General features: G+C 44.9%; 1 protein-coding gene across 1 annotated transcript in view; it reads left to right on the forward strand.

The window, feature by feature from the left end:
• Window positions 1-20,768, forward strand: part of LOC124612768 (mucin-12-like) — a 290,845-nt gene that overhangs the window by 2,508 nt on the left and 267,569 nt on the right. The window lies entirely within an intron of this gene.

Below are 20,768 nucleotides of genomic sequence, written 5' to 3' on the forward strand. Positions count from 1 at the left end.
TGGGTGCGATTTCCACCACGCACACTGCAGTGTCGCTTTCTGTGCTGACGACCACCATGGACCACTTGCCACCTAATAGACAGCATGGTAGCCAGTCCGTTGTGGTGGGGCCGCCATGTACCCTGTTGGTTGTAGGCCCCTGACAACACAGGGATCACTCTACTGATGCCTGAGCTGTTAACTTCCAACCTATGCCAAGGAGTAGACGCCTATCTCCCTGGGGCATCGGGACTCCTGGCAGTGGCCATCCTTCCAGATGGCCCTTGCTGTGGCTAGGTGGCGCCCGTGGGGAGGGCCCTTGGTCGGAGTAGGTGGCATCAAGGTGGATGACACGCAATGAAGCGTGGCACATCTTCTCTTGCTGATGGCCAGCCACCAGCAGTCTCTAAGCATTCGAGGGCTCACTTTAATTCAAACATGTATGACTCCAGATTGTTCCCCTCCCTGGCCACACCATGGGAGGAACGAAAGGCTATGAATGGCAGGGAGATGTATTCGCCCCAGTATCTAGTCTGTACGAGAGCTGATGGGGAATCCTTTGTGTCCGTGATGCCTCAGTTCTTTGTAGAGCATTTAGAGGACAAGTTCGGGGAGGTGGAGGACTTGTCAAAAATGTGGTCCGGGCCAGTCTTGATAAAAACAGCATCCTCTGCCCAGTCACAGGCATTACTCGCTTGTAAGAAGCTGGTGGATGTTTCTGTCACTATAACGCCCCATACTGCGTTGCTCTTCAGGAAACTTGGTTCCCAGCAATGCAAACCCCTGCCCTCCTTGTCTATCGGGGTTATTATGAGAAACTGGCAGCTCATGAGAGGGTATCTGGTGGCATCTGCATCTACGTCCTTCACTCTCTTTACAGTGAGTGTGTCTCTCTACAAACACTTTAGAGGCTGTCGCTGTTCAGGTGTGGACACCTCACGCTGTTACTGTCTGCAGTGTCTATCTTCCACCGGATGGTGATTTCCTGCAGCGTGTCTTGGCTCCACTTATAGCCCAATTGCCCTCACCTTTTCTGTTGCTGGGCGACTTTCTGTCACTGCTACTGTGTCACTCTTCTGGGCACCCCTCATACTGGCTATGAATAAGGCTGACTGGGACTTGTTCACCTCCATTGCCACGATTGAGCCTCTTTCTAATGACGCCATTGGTGCGGTGGTTCACTCGGTCACCACTGGCATCGTTACTGCCGCAGAATCTGCCATTCCCTGTTCTTCTGGGACCCCTCGGCGGAGGACTGTGCCTTGGTGGTCGCCCGAGATCACTGAGGTGATTAGACATTGCAGGCGGGCACTCCAGCATCACAAGCAGCATCCCTCATTGGCGCACCTCATCGCCTTTAAATAGCTCCGTGTGCGGTCCCGCCGCCTCATTCGCCAACTTAAGCAGGAATGCTGGGAAAGGTATGTCTCCACCATTGGCCTCCGTACCTCTCCATCGCAAGTTTGGGCCAAGATTAGACGACTCTATGGCTATCGGACCCCCGTCAGTGCAACTGCACTTTCACTGAATGGAGCAGTCTGTACTGACTCTGACACAATTGCAAACCGCTTAGTGGAGCATTTTGCTCAGAGTTCTGCTTCTGCGAATTACACACTGGCCTTCCACTCCCTGAAAGAGTGGTTGGAACATCAGAGCCTTTCATTTCACACACACCATCGTGAATTGTACAATGCTCCGTTCAGTGAGTGGGAATTCTAAAGTGCCCTAGCCGCTTGCCCTTATACGGCTCCCGGGCCAGATCGCATCCACTGTCAGATGTTCAAACACCTCTCGGTGGACTGCCAGCAACGCCTCTTAGAACTTTTCAACTATATCTGGGTTGAGGGTGAGTTCCTGTCAATATGGCAGGAAAGCATCGTAATCCCCATGCTGAAACATGGCAAGAACCCACTGGAGGTGGACAGCTACCGCCCCATCAGTCTCACCAACGTTCTTTGCAAGTTGCTCGAACGCATGGTGAGCCGGAAGTTGAGTTGGCTACTTGAGTCTCGGGGCCTTCTGGCTCCGACATCACATCCTCTCTACGCTTCATGGTTGGGGTCTTCGGGGTCCGCTCCCGATTTTCATACAAAATTTTCTGTCGCTTCGTTGCTTCCATGTGTAAGTTGCGGCCTCCCATAGTTCCTCCTGAGTTCAGGAGAATGGGGTGCCGCAAGGATCTGTCTTAAGTGCCTGCCTCTTTTTAATTGCATTTAATGGTCTCGCTGTGGCGGTGGGAATGTCTGTCTCAGCTTGTTTGTATGCTGATGACTTCTGCCCATACTTTAGCTCCACTGGCATTGGAGCTGCTGAACGGCAGCTGCAGGGTGCCGTCCGCAAGGCGCAGTCTTGGGCTGTAGAAGCACGGCTTCCAGTTTTCGGCTGCCAAGACCTGATTTTGCATTTGTGCCGGCAATGCAGTGTTCACCCTGAGCCACGACTTTATCTTGACAGCGAATCTCTTGCTGTGGTAGAGAAGCATTAGTTTTTGAGACTGGTTTTTGATACCCGGTTGACTTGGCTCCCTTATATTCGGCAGCTGAAACAGACGTGCTGGCGGCATCTTAATGCTCTTTGTTGCTTGAGTCACACCAGCTGGGGTGCTGATTGGTCTACCCTTCTACGGCTGTACCAGGCGTTAATTCAGTCCTGTCTAGATTATGGGAGGCTGGCTTATGGTTCAGCATCCCCTTCCGCATTGCGGTTGCTGGACCTCATCCTTCACAGCGGGATCCGACTCGCCACTGGAGCTTTCCGGTCTAGCCCTGTCAACGGCATACTTGTGGAGGCAGGTGTCCCTCCATTGCGGTTCCGGTGCCAACGATTACCAGCCGCTTATGCTACACACTTTTGTAGCTTGCCCGGGCGTCCCAATTATCATCTCCTGTTCCCTCAGTCGATCGTCCACCTTCTGGAACAGTGGCATGGTCAGGGTGTACGATCGCGGTTCGTGTCAGAGCTCTGCTCTCTGGGCTTCTCTTTTCCGGGCCCATCTGCATATAACCCCGTGGTGTGTGCCCCGCCCATGCCTTCTGCTTGATTTGGCACAGGGCCCGAAAGACTCAGTCCCTCCTGAGGCCCTCCACTGCCGCTTTCTTTCAATCCTTGCCACGTTTGAAGGCTCTGACATTGTCTATACTGACGGTTCGATAGTTGCTGGTTGTGTTGGTTATGCTCTTACTCTAGGGGATCATTATGAACAACACTCATTGCCGGCTGGCTGCAGTGTTTTCACTGCTGAGCTGGTCGCCATCTCTCGCGCCCAAGAGTATATCCGCTTCTGCTCAGGTGAGTCCATTGTTATCTGTAATGGCTCCCTGAGCAGTTTATGAGCTATCGACCAGTGTTTCCCTCACTATTGTCTGGTGATGGCTATCGAGTAGTCCCTCCATACTCTTACCCGCGGCCCCTCTATGGTCCTTATGTGGGCCCCTGGTCATGTCGGCATCCCGGAAAATGAATGTGCTGACACGCTGGCTAAACATGCTGTCGGTGCACCAGCCTTGGAGATTGGCCTTTTGGAGAGTGACCTCAGGTCAGTTTTGCAGCAGAAGGTACTTCACACCTGGGGTGAAAAATGGCGCACCCTTCCTTCACCCAAAAAACTTCGGGCCATCAAAGAGGCTACCGATGTGGGGCGCTCCTCCTTGCAGGTCTCTTGCAAGGACTCTGTTGTCCTCTGCCGGTGGCGCATTGGCCACACCTGGATGACACACAGTTATTTATTGGACCATTAGGACCCACCTTTGTCGCTGCGGGTCAGCTTTGACGGTGGTCCACATCTTGTTGGACTGCCCGCTTTTAACTCTGGTCAGGCAGACGTTTGCGCTGCCTGATACGCTTCCTGCACTTTTATCAGATTACGTTGCGATGGCAGATTTAGTTTTGAGTTTTATTCTTGCATGGGGGTTTTATCGCTTCATCTAAGTGTTTGTCATTTTTTTGTGTTGAGTCTGGCCTTTGGCCTACGATTTTAGGCTGGGGTTTTTAGTGCGTTTCTTGGTGGTTGGCTTTTCCTTTTTTGTTTCTATGGTTGGCCAACCACTTTCACACTCGGTGTGATTTTAATTCCTTTTTTCTGGTCTCTGTCTGTGTCTTTCTTGTCTTGTGTCATCTCTTGTCATCTCCATTGTTTGTTTTTATTTCTTGTGGGTGTTTAAAGTTCGTGGAATAAGGGACCGATGGCCCTAATAGTCTGGTCCCTTCAATCCCACAAACTGACCAACCAGTCATTTGCATTTCTCTGACACCATACAGTAAGCACTTTAACATTGTTATGAGAAAATTGTAAGTAATGTTATTACCACTGATCTACATTCATACTGAGTTGTGCATTATTCAGCTAATTGTACAATTTGCTGTTGTTTTTTCCCTTGTTTCCAAACAGTGATCATGGTTTGAAGTAACTATTTGTTGTTGTGTTCTCCAGTCGGGAAGTCCACAACAACCACTGGGTGTTCAGATAGATAGTAAATTGTTGCGGAAAGCCCAAGTTCAGGATCTTGTTCAAAGACTTAAAGCTGCCATTTTTAATATTCGAACAGTATCTGAAGTAAGTGATTCTTTGACATGAAAATTAGTCTACTTTACTTATTTTCATTCTCTTATGTCATATGGTATTATGTTTTGGGGCAACTCTTCCCGTTCTCAGAGGATGTTTTTGGTAGAGAAGCACGCAGTTCGGGCAACAAATGGTTAAGTTGGCGAACCTCTTGTCAATCCCTGTCCACTAGTCTGGGTATTTTGACATTGGCCTCTCAATATGTATATTCTTTACTCTCGATTCTGATTAACATTATCAGCTTATTCCCAAGAATTTGCAGCTTTCGCTCATTTAATGCTAGACAGAAATCCATTTACTTAAACTTATGGCTTGACTTTTTTGGGGGTTATAACCACTTTATTTTATCTGTTATTACTTTTATGTTGTAATTTCATGTACAGACACGTTCCACGACCATGGAGATATGCTCCTCAATTAGTTCCTACGGAATTAGATGTATATATAAAGATGAGTCGTGCTGCCCTGCATGGTAGTCTTATCTTGTGCAGTTCTCTTCATTTCTTCACAACTACTGCAATCTAAATAAATTTGAACGTGTTTACTGTAATGATTCCTAGGTATTCTGTAGCAGCTTGTACCTCACGTTTCCCTCAGTTACCAAATTAACTATTTCATGGTGCCTCAGGAGCTGGCAAAACCAAAGATTGCGGCAACACCCGTCCCCTTTCACCTCTCATTTCAGCAAGGTGGCAGACACCTCCTCCCCCCCCCCCCCCCCCATTTCAAGCTTATACAGTACAGTGACCATGACATCACGCATTACACATGGAGACACACACAACCAATAAGAAAAAATTTAATTGCAGAAGTAATGTAATACTAATAGGACTGTTGCAGAAATCAGTGGGGGTTTTGACGAGGGCAGACTATACAACAGTCCTAATACTAAACCCACCAAAAGAAGCAAAAATGAAGCAGTAGAAATCCTCAGCTGTCAATAGAACCACAGTAAAAGTAGGAAAACATGTACTAGAAAATACACATCACCTGTGTAGCTTAAGGGAAGCCCACAGTATTAAAAAAAAAAAAAAAAAAGGGTACTAGAAATTTACACACAATTCAAAACACAGTACTGGAAATTAAGCTTTGTCTGTATATGAAATTCACATGCAAATCAACAGATCCAGTATCAGTTGACTTATATAGCTAAAACAGTCTATGATACCACAAAACCAAAACTTTCCCATATAACTAATATCAAAAACCTAATCTCACCAAGTTTGCCAAAACAAACTCCAAGTACCTATGAGTAACAATCTGTCATAATTGCCAACAGCACAAAAATTCATGGGAAATTATATTAACACCAATTTTAACATACAAGAAACACTCAGTTATGCACATTAGCAACCTACAGTACTTGCTACAATAAGTAAAACCATAAAATACTTGGTAACCAAAGTCGGCTGACACATAAATCTAGAAATTGACAGATTGCAAAAATAGTATGCCATCAATACAAACCTATCAAATGACTGTCCTAGACTTCTAAAACCAAGAACACCTCCAGATAGAATGCCTTAAGTTGTCCAGTGACAACACCTCATATACTGGTCACTGCTTTGGGATGCAGCTATGTTGGTCAATTTTATACCTTCGCTAGAAACGTAACACTTCATGTACTAAGGAAATTAAGTGAATAACTGTAGCAATTTAATTGTGATAGACATATTCCCCATTGCAGGATGCTGAGACCTACTCGTGAACTTCATTGTCACATCCATAAGTAACAAGAAACAAAACTTCTAACTAAATCTCTAACCATAAACAGTACACCGCATTGATAATTTGAAACCTGAAAATGAATCTGTTGCCCATACTTCCTAACAACAACCTAACTCTTCAACAAAACTTTTCCAATATTAGTCTCACAAACAGCAGTCAAGGAGTCCAATGAATCGCTAATAGCCCTCGCAAACAATTTAGAGGCATAAACTTTCCCACTCTGAAAGAGTACCTCTTTATACTCCATCATGTCCTCTTAGCGAGGTGGCGCAGCGGTTATCACACTGGACTCACATTTGGGAGGACATGGTTTAAACCCACGTCTGGCCATCCACATTAAGGTTTTCAATGATTTCCCTAAATCACTCCAAGCAAATGCCAGAATTGTTCCTTTGAAAGGGCGCGGCCGATTTCCTTCCCTGTCCTTGACACAATCGGAGCTTGTGCTCTGTGTCTAATGGCCTCGATGTTGATGGGTAACGAAACACAATCTTCCTTTGTCCATTCTTCCAAACATGATCCATTTTACACACAATGTTACACAACACAACAGCTACATCACAGGTCAAAGCAAATGGGTTGTACCGTAAACTTCGGTTGACCTGCCTCCTGTCAACGTATCTCTCCCTCTAGCAAGTTTTTTTTCTCCATGGAATTAGTTTCTTCCCTCTTCAGTGCAACACCTCTTAATTAATCCAATCTGTGCATCAGATCTTCAGCATTCTACTTTAACACCACAATTTATATTCTTCTCTTTTTATCTGTATTCTTAACCATCCATGTGTTTCACTTCCCTATGAGGTTACATTCCAGACAAATACTTTCATAAAAAAAACTTCCTATCACTTAAATTTATATTCAGTATTAACAAATTTCTCTGTTCAGAATGCTTTTGTTGCTGTTGCAAGTTTGTGTTTTACAATTTCTTGACTGCTGCCATTGTCAGTCATTTTGCTGCCCAAATAGGAAAACTCATTTATTACTTTAAGTGTTATCTATTCCTCAGCATCACCCAATTTAACTTTACTACAATCAGTTACTTTCATTTTATTGTTGTTGATGACCATCTGATAACCTATTTGCAAGACGCTATTAATTCCATTCACTTGATTTTCAGAGTCCTTTACCATATCTCATAGAATTTCAATGGCATTGCCAAACCTTTAAGTTTTAATTTCTTCTCCTTAATTTTCAATTCTCTTTCTTAATTTAACCTTGGTCTCCTGCCCTTTTTGCTCTATATGCAGATTGAATAATTTTGGGGGGTAGGGTACAACTCTGCCTTGCACCTGTTTCAAATTTTATCCCTTATAACTTCAGGATTTGATAAAGTGTTTTCTTGTTAACAGTGTCAAAAGCTTTGGTTCGATAATACTCACACCGGCTTTCTTAGATACTGAGATAAGGTTTATTATTGAAGTCATGAGGAGAAGTATTGCCTGCCTTATTTGTCCACCACACCAGATGGGAAAGTTTTGCTGTAATTGCAACTTGTAAGGTTGTCATCGCCTCCAGATGCTTTGTTCCAATACAGGACTTTCAGTGCTCTGTCAATTTTTCTTGCAGTGTCACATCTCCTTTCTCACCTTTATCTACTTCTATCATTTACGAGATATGGATTGAAGTTTGTTTCCTGTATATTGCCCTTGTACATATTCCTTCCATCTTTTGACTTTTGCTTCTTATCTTAGTACTGGAATTCCATTGAGTTCTTGATGTTCAGCTGCTTATCTTTTCACAAAAAATTTCTTTCACACACACACACACACACACACACACACACACACACACACACACACACCTATGGATTTATGTTAGTGATCTAGCCATTCTTCCTTTTCTCATTTTGCATGTTCTTCTGTCTATTTTTTTCAGATAACTGAATTCACTTTCCTGCTTTATTTGCTACATTTTTATACACTCATGTTCAGAAAAAAACAGAACACCTTGAATGACTAGAGATAGGATGTTCATATTCACAAGACATGTACATTAGTATGTTCTGCAGAAATGATTAGTATTTGAACCATGTCAGTCCAGAGGTTCAGGGTCAACATCAATATCACAGTGTGACACCACCTACTAGTAAAATGTGCCTGCGGCTCTCATTGTCACTATAAACTCAAGGTAATGGATCAGTGTGACTGATCGTGCGAGGTACCCCACAGACGTATGCACGAACAATACTGTCAAATCAGTGAGTCTGAAAGGCATGAGAGAGAGTGTTGCATCCATTTGTGAAATTGCTACTCGTGTTGGATAAAGTCTTTCAACAGTGCAATGGGTGTGTGCAGAATGGTTCATAGAAGGCCGCAGAAGACGACAAGATGGGTTATGTTGCAACCCCCCCCCCCCCCCCTCCCCCAGACCACCCCACGAGAAGATCAACACCTCATCCGAGTGGCATTGCAAGACAGATCCTCACCTCTGGTGCAACATTTGAACAGTGTAATACATTGGACACTATCTGGGCTGACAGTCCATTGTTGTTTATTATGGCATGGGTTACATGCGCATCGTCCACTTCTCTGCCTACCTTTGACAAAAGTGCAGGAATGGCATCAGATAGTGGTTTCTGATGAATCCAGGTTCTGTTTGTTTGAAATGATGGCCGTGTTTTGGTTCGCCGCAGAGAGGGGGAATGGCATCACAGTGACTGCATTTGCACAAGACATTCAGCACCAACTCTAGGCCTTATGGTGTGGGGTGTTATTGGGTACAACCACAAATCTCAGTTGTTGCATATCCGAGACACTGTGACCAGTGGGGAATGACATCCTGTGACCTGTAGCCATACACTTTCTGCACAACACCCCAGATGCCATTTTTCAGCAAGACAATGCACAAGCACATGCTGCTGAATGAACACACACCTTGGTGTCACAGGATGTAAGCCTTTGGCCCTGGCCCGCCAGATCACCAGACTTGCCGCCAACTGAAAATGTGTGGGATATGGTGAAACGACAGGTGCAGTGCTGTGACCCAATGTCAACCACCACAGATGAAGTTTGGAACCAGGTGAATGCAGCGTGGATGGCTTTACCACAGAATGCCATTCGTACCGTATACACATCGATGCCAACACACATGGAACAAGTTATCTGGGCTCATGGTGGACCCTGTGCCTACTAGCCAGCAGGTCATATGCTAATCTGAGGTGACTGGAATGTTAATCATTTCTTCAGAACATACTAATGTCCGTGTCCTGTGACTATGAACGTCCTGTCTCTAGTTGTTCGAGGTGTTCTCTTTTTTTCTTCATCTGGCATTTCCCCAGATCCGGATTCCATCCACAACCAGATGATTCGACATTGGATGTTACCCAGAGGCAACATATATTCATGGCCTTCAACCGCATTTGGCACACACAACCCAATGTTTCTCGACAACTACTGACTGATTAGCCTAATGAATGTTCTTTGTAAGCTGCTTGAGAGGATGGTTAGCTTCTGATCATGTTGGGTACTTGAATCTCAGAGCCTTTTGTCCCCATATCAGTGTGGCTTCTGAAAATAACAATTTCCAACTGAACATTTTCTCAGATTGGAAACTGCAATCTGACAGGTTTTTGCTAACTGCTAGCACCTTGTCGCAGTCTTCTTGGATCTACATAAGCCGTACAACACAGCTTGGCACCATCACATTTTAGTTACCCTCCATCACTGGGGCTTTCGCAGCCCCCTTCAGATTTTTATCCGCAAGTTTTTATCCCACCGGCTCTTCCAGCTTCGAGTTGGCACTTCGCTCGGCATCCCTTGGATTCATGAGAACAGTATCCCACAGGGTACTGTGTTAACTGTCACTCTCTTCGTCATAGCCATCAATGGGCTTGTAACCTCTGTTGGGTCTCTGGTTACCCCAGCATTTTATGTCGATGATTTTGCACCTGGTGGAGCTCCCACTCGGTAGCATCTGCTGAGCTCCGGCTCCAAGGCACCATCTGACAGGCCTCTGCATGGGATCTCACACATGGCTTCCAGTTTTCTCCCTCCAGAATGCGGGTTATTGATTTTTGTCGTCGACCCTCCCTTCCCCCATCCAAAAGTTTTATATAGGCAACCAACTTCTAGATGTTATAACACAGTTCTGTTTCTTGGATCTTATTTTTGATCTGCCCAATATTTGCCACCTGAAGATTACATGCGTGCGGAAAGTTAATTCTCTCCGCCTCCTGGCCCACACGTTTTGGGGTGCAGACCATGCTACTCTTCTCCATCTTTACCATGCTCTGGTCTTGTCCAGACTAGATTATAGTAGTCAAGTTTATGGCTCAGTGGCTCCCCCCCCCCCCCCCCCACTCTGAAAATACTAGATTTTGTTCACCATTGGGGGGGGGGGGGTCTGGCTATTACTGCCTTTCGCATTAATTCCATTGACAATCTCCTTGTAGAAGCCGATACTTACCCCCAGTCCCTTTCATGATTCCAGCTGTGGATATGCGGACCTACATCATATGCCTTTGCCCACAAGTGGAATGACTTCTGGTGTGCTACTGTTCTCAGTAATAAACTCCACACAATCAACGAGGCTCTTCTTTCTGTACCTCTCGGAAGGAGTCCACTGTCTTATGCCATCTACGCATTGGTCATACCAGGATCACCCATTGTTTCATCCTGCGTAAAACCACCCCCACAATGTGATTGTGGAGCTAGACTGACAGTGTCCCATATATTGGTGGAATGTCCCTGTCTTTTGACCCTTCGTACTAAGTATAGTCTTCCAGATTCCTTAATTTTAATATTAGCAGATGATTCATGGATGGTTGAACTGGTCCTCAATTTCCTCCATGAAAGCGATTTTTAATTCCAGGTATAAGGTTTTGCTTTACACATGGAGCAGGGGCAGGGTGGTGATGGTTGGGGTCTCTCTTCACAGTATCTGTCTGGGACCCCATGACCACTCCCCAGTGGGAAAACCACTCTTTTTTCCAGTTTTTAGATTTTGTCTACTTTTTTATGCCTTCTGCTGTGTGTGTTTCAACTTCCTCATTCTACAGTTTGACTCTTCTGACTGGATCCATCTATTTTTAGTGGACTCACTCTGTTCCATGAGTAACTTTGGAATCACAGGACTGACGACCTCACTGTTTAGACCCACAGCCCCTCTCAGTTAATCAATCAATCAAATCAGGCTCTAGTCATTCATCTGTACAATTATCTTTAAACTGAGATGTACGTACCAGTTCTTCTGTTTTCACAAAAGTATCTGCACAGTTATCACAACCCTTACTTCTTGACCCTGCCATTGTCACCATACAAAAAAACAACAGTTCCACAATGAAGATACAGTAGGCTGTAATCAAACAATGGAAAATCCAGAATGGAATGTAACAATATTACGAAAAGGAAAGTTGCTAGTCACCATATAGTGGAGATGCTGAGTCACAGTGTCTATCTGTAGTGCCTGTCTGCGACTCAGCATCTCCCCTATATGATGCGTAGTGACTTTCCTTTTCATAATATTGTCGCAGAAGAAGCCGAGTAGCGCAGTCGCCATAGTGTAGTGGTTATGATACTAGATTGTTGCATGAAGGGTCGTGAGTTCAGAACTCACCTGAACTGAAAAAAATTGATTTCTATATTCGGTTTGAGTACATTCTAGAAGTATCCACAAATGGCAAGAACCATTGTACTGGAATGTTCTCTCTCTCTCTCTCTCTCTCTCTCTCTCTCTCTCTCTCTCTCTCTCTCTCTCTCTGTGTGTGTGTGTGTGTGTGTGTGTGTGTGTGTGTGTGTGTGTGTGTGTGTGTGTGTATGTGTATTAGCGTTCGTCATTCATCTACTTGTACCTTCCTCTATGTGACATTATTCGGGTTGAGGCGCTGGGTACTGTAACTTGTGATACCGCACATTATCGACGACACGGTGGCTCCCATCAGGCCATGACAGAGCTGCCGTTTATGTGGCGAGAAACCAGAGTTCGAGCCATATTCAACAACTCACAATCTATCGGAGACAGAAGAAGAAGAAGAAGGGGGCGTCAAGATGACAGCAACTGTGTGCCACCATATGAGACATCCTTCCGCCTTCTCTGGTGACGATGGCCAAGATCCAAAGAAGTGGCGTATAGCCAAATTTAACAAAAGGGGTGACACTGTATTTTTCTACTTGGAGGGCACTGCCAAGCAATGGTATGAGAACAACAAGGAGAAGTTCACAATCTGGGGAGTATTCCAGGTAGAACCAAGGATGAATTCCTCGAATGGAGGAAGACAAGGTTGCACATCTCATGAAGGGTGTTGCTGAGGACATGTATCAAGCCCTACTCCTGGAGGAGGTTTCGACAGACGCTGAAGGGAAAAATCCTCCGCCGTCGATCACTACAAAAATGCTAGGAAACTATGTCGATATCCTCATGGATGGCTGATCAGCCCAAGCTCTTGTGGACTCTGGAGCATCATATTCATCATATTTAAGAGAAGTACCATCACCAGTTGCAGAAAACCGTATTCATCGAGAATAAAACATCTCTGCTCAAGGTGGCTAATGGGAAATATGTCATTCTTGTTGGTATAAGTGGCCATACACAGCTCTTAGAATTCATCATCTTACAAGAGTGTAGTCATGACGTCATTCTCGGATGGGACTTTTTGAAAGCTTGTCAAGCAATTATAGATTGTGATTGCTCGAAGGTTGTGCTAGACGAGATGAGATACTGTGGACAGGAAGATGCACATCTGAGTGTGTGCAGACTGTGTGTTGGATAAAGTGACAATTCCTGCAGTCAGCAGTAGAAAGGTAGCTGTCATGTGTCATGCCATGCATCAACCCATGGATCTTGTATTGGAATGTAAGAGTAGCATACCACTGAAAAATAACTTGGCCATCCCAGCCTCTGTAGTCTCGTTTAACAACAGATTCGGTGAATTGTGGATAATTAACTGTCGCCGAGAACCACAGATCCTTTCCAGACACATGTGCATAGCAAACACTGGGCCGTTAATTGTAGAACAGCTGAGCACCATAGAAACCTCCCATGCCAAGTCTGTGGGCGACATTAGCGCTACCACTACGAGACAAGATCTTCTAGCTCAACTATCACCAGATCTCGCTAAGGTACAACAGAAGAAGCTACTTCCCATTTTTCAAGATTTCTCTGAATGCTTCAATCCACTTGTGAAGAGCAAATTAGACAATTCGACAGTGAAGCACCGGTTTAGCACTGGAGACTATCAACCAATAGGTCAGAGAGCATACAGTGTGTCAGCAACAGAACGTCAAATAATTCGCGATGAGGTAGAGAAAATGATGAAAAATGACATCATTCAGCCTTTGCACAGTCCATGGTCATCACCAATGGTTCTCATCAGGAAGAAAGGTGGCAGTTGGCACTTTTGTGTTGATTACAGGAAGCTTAATAAGATTACTAAAAGGGACGTTTACCCTCTTCCGCGAATTGATGATACACTAGATTGTTTGAAGAGGGCTAAGTTTTTCTCGACCATGGACATGAACTAGGGATACTGGCAAATTTAAGTAGATGAGGCTGATAGTGAAAGAACTGCATTCATCACCCCTGAGGGCCTGTATGAGTTTAAGGTAATGCCGTTTGGTTTGTGTAATGCATCAGCAACTTTTGAACGAGTGATGGATAATCTTCTAAGGCATCTGAAGGGGACGGTGTGTCTTTGTTATTTAGATGATATTATAGTGTTCTCAGAGACATTTGATTAACACATAAAATGACTGTGGGCCATTCTTAAGTGTCTCCAACAACCCGGACTGAAACTTAATCCAAGAAAGTGTCTCTTTGGAGCAAAAGAGATCAAAATACTTGGACACCTTGTGTCAAACGAAGGTTTGCAGCCAGACCCAGAAAAGGTGAGAGCTATAACGGAATTTCCTATTCCTAAAATTATTAGAGACGTGAGAAGCTTCCTCAGATTGTGTTCTTATTACCGTCGATTTATCAAAGACTTTTGTATCAAAGCCAGGCCATTCCAAGAGTTGCTAAAAGCTGATGCTAAATTTATCTGGGGTTATGCTCAACAAGATTCTTTTAATGTACTGCGAAAAGCACTGACGACTGACCCTGTACTTGGTCTGTATGATGAGAGAGCACCTACAGAACTACACGCAGATGCCAGTGGGTATGGGATTGGTGCTGTTCTGGTGCAGATTTCAGATGGAAAAGAGAAGGTTATAGCCTATGCTTTTAGGACACTTACTAAAGCCAAGAAAAACTACTCAACTACAGAAAGAGAATGTCTTGCTGTGATCTGGGCCATGTGCAAATTTCGACAGTATCTCTATGGAAGGCAATTTGTGGTTGTTACAGAACATCATTTACTTCGTTGGTTGACAGGTCTTAAGATTCCAACAGGACGACTCGCCAGGTAGGCACTACGTCTTTAAGAGTATGACATTACCATAGTTTACAAAAGTGGAAGAAAACACCAGGATGCTGACTGTCTCTCAAGAAACCTTGTGCGAGATCATCTATACTTTGATGAAGATAGCGACTGTCTCGCTGCACTCTAGGATCTCTCTGCTGAGCAGAAGGAGGAAGCCAAGATATCTCAAATTATGCTTGCCTTAAATTGGTCAGAGGATGTGAAAGAACAATTTAAGTTAGTTAATGGATTACTTTGCGAGAAAAACTTTGTTCTGTTTGGAAAGAGGTGGCTACCAGTGATTCCTAAACACATGCGCTTAGATGATCTACAGAAATTCCGTGACACACCTGAGGCCAAACATTTGGGATTTATTAAGACATATGATAGGATCCACAAGAGATTTTTCTGGCCAGGTTTATTTAGGAGTGTCCATCACTATGTGTTGCACTGTCGAGAGTGCCGGAGGAGAAAGGCAGTTCCTCAGAAACCACCTGGCTGACTCATATCAATTCCACCAGCTGAAACGCCTTTCCAGCGTGTCGGGATTGACCTCCTCATCCGATTTCCAACATGTGCTAGTGGCAATAGATAGATTATTGATAGCACTGATTATCTGACGTGCTATGCCATTACAAAATCCATGAAAACAGCTGAAGCATTTGGGGTAGCCAAATTCATTGTAGAAGACATTGTATTAAAACTTGGTGCCCCAAGGTCGTTAATCATAGATTGAGGGAAAGTTTTTAAATTGAATCTTATGACAGAGATAAACCGTCGGTGCAACATTACTCATCACATGACGACTGCCCACCATCTGCAAATTGACGGGCTTACTGAGTGCCTTAATAAGACCTTGGCTGACATGCTATCAGTGTTCGTCAGTTTTGAGCAGAGCAAATGGGATGAGGTGCTACCTTTTGTGACACCGCCAAACAAGACACCACAGGATTTATGCAATTTTTCCTAGTGCATGGGTGTGAGGCAATTATGACAATAGACACTGTGTTTCCCTCATCATCCTGATGACGTGGACGACAACTACATCAGCCAGGTGTTAACCAGAGCTGAGGAAGCTCGGCAGTTAGCTCGACTCTGCACGCTGCAGGCTCAACAAAATGATCACCAAAGGTATGACGCGAGCCACCGCCCTGTTGTCTACCAGCCTGGTGATCTCATCTGGATCTTCACTCCTGTTCGGTAGGTTGGTCTCTCGGAGAAGCTCCTCAGGCACTACTTTGGACCTTATAAGGTTGTAAGACAGTTTTCTGATGTTACTTATGAAGTTGAAGATTTCGACCCCGACACAAGACGACGAAAGATCAGAGATACGGTCCACGTCCTTTGAATGAAGCCTTATAAGGATCCTGCAACCCAGGGTAAATTTGAAGCTCCAGCAACAGGTAACAAGCGGAAAGGTAATTAAGAACGCAGCGACAAGGGAAGTTCCTAAGAAGACCACCCTCAGGGCGAACATCATTCATCGGGAATCGAAGTATGCAGGAGCAATGACTTGTTCCCAGACTAGGAGGACGTAACACAGAGACGCTGTTCTATTAAGGGGGGAGCAATGTTGCAGAAGAAGCTGAGTAGCACAGTCGCCATAGTGTAGTGGTTATGATACTAGATTGTTGCATGGAGGGTCGTGAGTTCACAACTCACCTGAACTGAAAAATTTTAATTTCTATATTCGGTTAGAGTACATTCTAGAAGTATCCACAAATGGCAAGAATCATTGTACTGGAATGTCTGTAGCTGTATATATACCATATGTGTTCTGGCCAGAGGCAGTTCGCTCTGCACTCTTTTATATGCAAGTGCTGAATAATCCTTCATTAAGTGAAGTTAGTGTTCGTCATTCATCTACTTAATCCTTCCTCTATGTGACGATATTGTTGTCGTAGGCTGTGGTTCGTATAATATGCTGCAGGTGGTTGTACACCCTCTGCTATTCACTGTGGCAACATCAACTCTCCTGTCCCCTGACACCACTGCTGGTTACCAGCAGCACTTGGTAGGGTGAATGGTGTGGTTGCTGGCCAGTGAGCCCCAGTAGATACACTGTTGATGGAGAAACAATACTTTATTAACTTCAGATACACAGTATGCTGTTAGCAATGTGAGGCGCACACACACTCCACTCTAGTGACTTAGGCCGGCAGATGCTTGCAGACATTGGCTTCCACCTTGATGAGAAGGAGTACCATCAGTGCCTGTTAATGCTGATGTTAAGCAGTGATGGCCTGTAGTGGGCCTTGGCCTTGGAGGTCGGAGACACTTTGTGTTGTGCTTCCAAAGCATCCTGCAATGGCAGATCCCTGTACTCGGGTTACTAAGGCGCAGTGATGTCAACCACGTAGATGTAGGCAGCCTGGTGTGCACAGGATATGACCCACTGCCCTCCGGCTTGAGTCAGATGGTAGTAGGCACAGATGACAGGACAGCGGCGCTGTGGCAACAAGTCCCACAAGGAGTCTCAGTGCTGGCAGCAGCTGGCCTGGCCTGGTCTTGAACACATGGCTGCTGCTGGCAGTCCTGAGTCCACTCATTGTCCAGTATGGACCTGGCGTGGTGGTGGTGATGGTGGTGGCCCTAGACTGAATGCCTCTGCCTCAAAATCTGCTGCTATTTATATGGCTCTGAGGCACAATTTTGCACTAAAACCCCACACTAAGTCACATAGCTCATAACAATAGCCTTACCTTGGTATGTTGACACCATCCTTCCAACTGCTGCTATTATCCATGTCGTCAAACTGCGCTTACACAATATTCCAAGTTCTATGGAAACTAGGTAGTGATACTGCAGTAGTTAGTGTTAGCATCATAGTGCATCCTGTCATAAAGCAACAGCTGTGAGGCAATAGTTTGTCTATACCAACATTCCTGAAATGGACTGGCCTGCCCAGAGCTCTAACCTGGAACCAATGGAAAACCTTTGGGGTGAGTTAGAATGTGGTCTTCACTCCAGACCCCAGTATCCAACATTACTACTTTCTCTGATTTTGGCTCTTGACGCAGTATCCATCATAGAGGCAAAATGTGGACCCAACCTGTGTTAATGTTAAATAAAAGGTGTCAGAGTACTTTTGATCAGGTAATGTAAGTATGGGCCAAGTAACTATTGTATAAGTGGTTGTCAGCTAGTAACCATTATTTCTTTTCATTGAATGGGAGCTCTGTAGTGCTCTGGTATTTGCCAAGACAGGGTGCTGGAATTTGGTGTAATCCACAATCAAATGTTAAAATACCTAACTGTGAATTATCAACATCACATACTTGTTGTTTTCAGTTGTATCTGGTGTGAAGGTGTTGCCAACCCATTGAAGGGAAAGCACAATTGTCTCAGTTTTGAAACCAAGTAAAACTCTGTATGAAATGGACGGCTATAGAACCATCTGCATTACAGATGCTAGTTACTTGAACGAATGGTGAACTGATGACTCTGCTGTACTCTTGAGACAAGATACCTTTTGTCCAACTGCCAGTGTGGATTCATGGAGGGCTGATTCACAACCGACCACTAATTTCGACTGGAGTCTGCTATGAGGGCAGATTTTATCAGTCGCAAATACTTCCCTGTAGTTTTCTTTGGGTTAAGGAAGGCCTGTGACCCAAAAGGCTGTACCATATTCTAACTACACTGTACAGGTGGGGCTGGCCCTCTTCTAATTTTTATCCACAATTTCCTATCCAGTAGTTTTGTGTTATAGTTGGGAAATCGTACCGTACCAGCTATGTACAGGAAATACAGGACCACTGGGATTTATACTTAGTGTGATCCTTATTCTGATAGCAATTAATGGGCTTGTAGAGGCTGTCAAGCGTATGGTCTCACCATCTGTGTGTGTGGACGACTTTTGGATTTACTGGAGTTTTCCAGCCATAAATGTTACAGAACGCCAACTTCAAGGTGCCATCAGGGAAGCTCTGTTCTAGATTCTCATCCAAAGCTTCCAGTTTTCCACTATGAAGAAATGTGTTGTGCACTTCTAACACCATAAAAATGTTTATCCACATCCAAAACTTCTTTCACAATGAACTGCTTGATGTGGTAGACGCAGACAATTTTTTGAGACTGTTGTGTGATGTTTGGATGATGTGGCTGCTGTATATTCGCCCTCAGCAGCTCAGCATTCATTTGCTGGGTAGGAGCTTGGCGACACCATGGTTCTTGAGCTGGGAACTGGTAAGCGCCGCCCGTCCCCTGTCACCGTAAGCTCTGAGAATGCTTCAGCGGCCGCTGTGTGGCGAGACGGTGGAACTTTGTGTGTGTCAGGCGACAGAGATCTTGGCTTGACCACCCGGATCGTGAATTTGGTAAAAACCTCTATTAAAAAAAACCTCAATCCCAGTGTGTGCTGCGAGCTGATGAGATGCGCGGCTGTTGAGATGAAACAGTCATTTGTGAGCAGTCTCTGAGGAACCTGCCACCCCTCAGTTGTATAACCCTTATTCAGGCACGTGGGGCTCTGTTTGAGTGTACTATTGTTTCCCTAGCTACTTGTAGGACTGTCACCTCATATTCTTCCATGGTGCAGAAACCTATTCCCAAGGTGGACGCTTCGACGCAGACGACGTCTAATGTGCCTGTATCCATCACAAGCACCTGTATTTGCATGTGTACATGCCAAGAAAAAAGAGTAAGGACAAAACAATCCAGGCAGCTGCACCAGGAAAGACCAGCAACAGTTCCACAGTGAGCATCCAGAAAGTACAAGAAAAGTAGAGTGCCTCTCAATGCTCCCTTTTCCCCTCATCTTCGAAGGGACACAGACTGTGTTGCAAGGCCACCAAGAGCTGTTGCATAGTGATTTGATTCACGGATCCAGTTATATGGCTCTTTCTGTGTATAGCGATTTTACGACTATGATGTGTGGGGCCTGAAGATGGCATCAATGTAATGCCGAAACTGGTAGCACATCAGAAGTTCATAAGATAAATTTCTACAGTACTTACGGCTGTTGGTAAATTATTACATCAAGAAATACATGCCAGCTGTTGTCCCACAGTCCATAATGGATCAACAAAGAAGAGGCAACTGGTCTGTTGGTGGAGTGCTCTGCAATCAGGACTAGGTGTGCGACTGTGTAGGTTCAAGTGTCAGCCAACTACAGAGTATCTTGCAGCATTTTGGGTGGCAGGGGCAAAGTGTCACTGAATTATTCGAGAGAGCAAGAAGAGGTCACGGCAATAGTTCCTGAACACCATTAATTGTTCTATGAAGAGTTCTGTTGTATGGGAGACCATCAGGAGAATTTCTTGGAGAGGAAGGAGGTGCCCTGTGGCTGCTGTAATGGCACTCTCCAAACCAATCCATAGGACATTGCCCAACTATGGCGGCCTATTTTGCCACAGTTACTGCAGCTGCCAGTCAGGACCCAAGTTTCTAGCACCATAGAGCGGCTGCTGAGAAGTATAGTTTGGACTGTCCACCACTGATGAAGATAATACAACTGCCCATTTTCCATGTGTGAGCTGGATTCTGCATTGTCTGTGGCTCATGGCACATCCCTTGATCATGACAGAATCCATTGTAGTATGCTGCGGCACCTCACTGGGCGGAACAAAGATACCCTCCTTGCAGTTTTTAATGCCATTTGGGTGTCAGGTCACTTTCCCAACTCGTGGCGTGAGGCAATTTTAATTCCTCTCTTAAAACCTGGGAAAGACTGTGCATCCCCAAGTAGTTACCGTAACGTTGCCCTCACTAGCTATTTGGGAAAGGCCTTGGAGCGAATGGTGAGCTGCCGCCTCGTTTGGATCTTAGAATGAAGGTGCCTCCTTAGCTGCTTTCAGTGTGGGTTCAGGAAGTATTGCTCCACCTTTGATAACCTAGCCCTACTGGAGGGGGCTATACAACAGTATTTCCTATGCTGGCATCACTTTCTAGGTATATCTTTTGACATTGAGAAGGTGTACGATACTACTTGGAGGAATCTTAACCTCAAGCAGCTTCATGAATGGGGTTTTCGTCTTCCCATTTTATTCAGTCCTCCTCTCGCCATGATATTTTAGTTGGTGACCACTTTGAGCAGGAGAACGGTGTCCCTAAAGGTAGCAATTTAAGTGTGACTGTCTTTGCCATTCCTATTAATAGCATTACATCCATAGTGAAAAGTCCTGTCCAGTGGTCTTTATTTGTGGATGACTTTTCTGTTTTTTGCTC

The sequence above is a fragment of the Schistocerca americana genome, chromosome 4, assembly GCF_021461395.2.
Source record: "Schistocerca americana isolate TAMUIC-IGC-003095 chromosome 4, iqSchAmer2.1, whole genome shotgun sequence".
NCBI classification, from domain to species: Eukaryota; Metazoa; Arthropoda; class Insecta; order Orthoptera; family Acrididae; genus Schistocerca; species Schistocerca americana.